The 2,075-nt window shown below is 27.9% G+C and overlaps 1 long non-coding RNA gene across 1 annotated transcript; it reads left to right on the forward strand.

Moving 5' to 3' along the window:
* The first annotated feature begins 227 nt into the window (after positions 1–227).
* On the forward strand, positions 228–501 carry LOC135926281 (uncharacterized). Its single transcript, XR_010571827.1, has 3 exons — positions 228–279; positions 320–409; positions 453–501. It is a non-coding gene; the product is annotated as an uncharacterized LOC135926281 (long non-coding RNA).
* The last annotated feature ends 1,574 nt before the right edge of the window (positions 502–2,075 follow it).

Here is a 2,075-nt window from a genome sequence, read left to right on the forward strand (position 1 = left end):
ATATCTTTTAAAGAATTTAAATGAAAAGGTAATTCTATATTAATTATAATAAACATTAATTTCCTATCATGATCATCATCGCAAGAAAATTGATTCAATTTCAAGTAAAAATAGGGTATCAGAAATATTATATAACAATCATGAAAATATATCAAAAAAGAAGGAAATTAGAATAAATTTAACAAGGATTGATATTTTATATTTATAATGAATTTATATATCTTTTAGTGATGTTGCTGGGAGATAATAATTTTCTAAATATAAGAGACCTTGATTCAAGTAAGAACTATTTGAATATTAACATAATAATTATTATTAGTTGTTATTGATTCTCAAAAAGATGATCAAATATTAGAGATTATGCTATAGAATGTGAGAAGTAATCCTATCATTCGGGTAGTCCCAATAGGTATTTTATTTTAATATCAATATGTAATTTGCATTTTTTTAAGTTAATGTTGTTGATGAAAGATCTGCAGTAAATCTTATACAGTCAAGAGTTCTATGGATAGTAAAATTTCTATTTTAAAAATATGTAAATAGTTTATTTAGGTACTTTACCATTTGACATAAATAATTATGTTTTATTGGATGTAGCCCCCAAAGACTTTAATATACTAGAGAGTATATATAGGCCACCCAATAATTATAAATTTCCTAGAGATCTTTCTAGAAGGAAATTAAAATTTCAATTTAATTGGTTTACCACTTGGCCTTGGTTGGCTTACTCACCTTCACAAAATGGGGCTTATTGTAAATATTGTGTTCTATTTGGACCAAAATATGCTGGTAAAGGTGAACAAAAATTAAAGCGACTTGTGAATTGCCCATATAGACGTTGGAAAGATGAAGGAGAGAATTTTGAAAATTATCAAAACAATTTATACCATAAAAATACACAAAATATTATATCATCTCTTAGAGCAATTAATGCTAATGATAGAGATTCTATCATTCATATAATAGGTAAACCATTAAAAATTATTATAAGAGAATTATTTATTTTTTATAAAGATCAAGGTAAAAAGAAAATAGCAAATGAAAATAGACGAAAAATATCTCCTATAATAGATGCAATAATTACATGTGGAAATCAATGTATGGCATTAAGAGGAGGTTGTATATTTAAGGATGATACAAATGAAAATGGGAACTTTAGAGCTATTCTCAGAAACCGAGCAATTGGAGATGATGAGCTCAGGATTAACTTGTTAAATGCACCGAAAAATGCTACGTATTTAAGCCCCACCATTCAAAATGAAATCATTGATTTGTGTAATGATTTAATATTAAGAAAGGTAGTTGCCAACATTAACAAGTTTCCATTCTTTTCAATCTTGGCAGATGAATCAACTGATATATCTGGCATAGAGCAAATGTCCTTGTGTGCTCGATATTTTTATTCTGAAAATGGTAAAATTTATATTTATTTTATATAAATTATTATCATTTATATAGATGAAGTTCAAATAAAAGAAGACTTTTTGCAATTTATTCCGATTCAAGATATGAGAGGTGAATGTCTTGCTAACACAATTGATGTTCATCTTAAAAAATTTAAAATTAATGTTAATTTTATGCGGGGACAAGGATATGATGGTGCCCTTGCTATGAATGGACATTTAAATGATGTTCAATCACATTTAATAAAAAAAATATCCTACTGCAATTTATGTACATTGTGCATCGCATTCCCTAAATTTAGCCATTTCTGATTGTTGCTCAATTCCCGTTATTCGTAGTACCATGGGTTTATTAAACTTTTATTTTAATTATAATCATATATTTAAAAAGGCACAATAGGCAAGGTATATGATATGTTCAAGTATCCAACTAATGTCCTCAAAAATATTCTGGCAAAGGAAGAATTTGGCAATAATCATCATAAACTTGTGAAAATGTGCCCTACAAGATGGATCCTACGACATGAATCGGTTGCAGTTTTTCTTGAATTAGTTGACCCGATAATTGTTGCATTGGAGGAAATATGTGGATGGACAGATACATCAGTGGTGGCAGAAGCCAATGGAATCTTGAAAGCGATTCAAGATCCTGAATTTTTATTGGTCATTAAT

This window comes from Gordionus sp. m RMFG-2023, chromosome 3 (genome assembly GCF_954871325.1).
Source record: "Gordionus sp. m RMFG-2023 chromosome 3, tfGorSpeb1-WG-v2, whole genome shotgun sequence".
Classification (NCBI taxonomy): domain Eukaryota; kingdom Metazoa; phylum Nematomorpha; class Gordioida; order Chordodea; family Parachordodidae; genus Gordionus; species Gordionus sp. m RMFG-2023.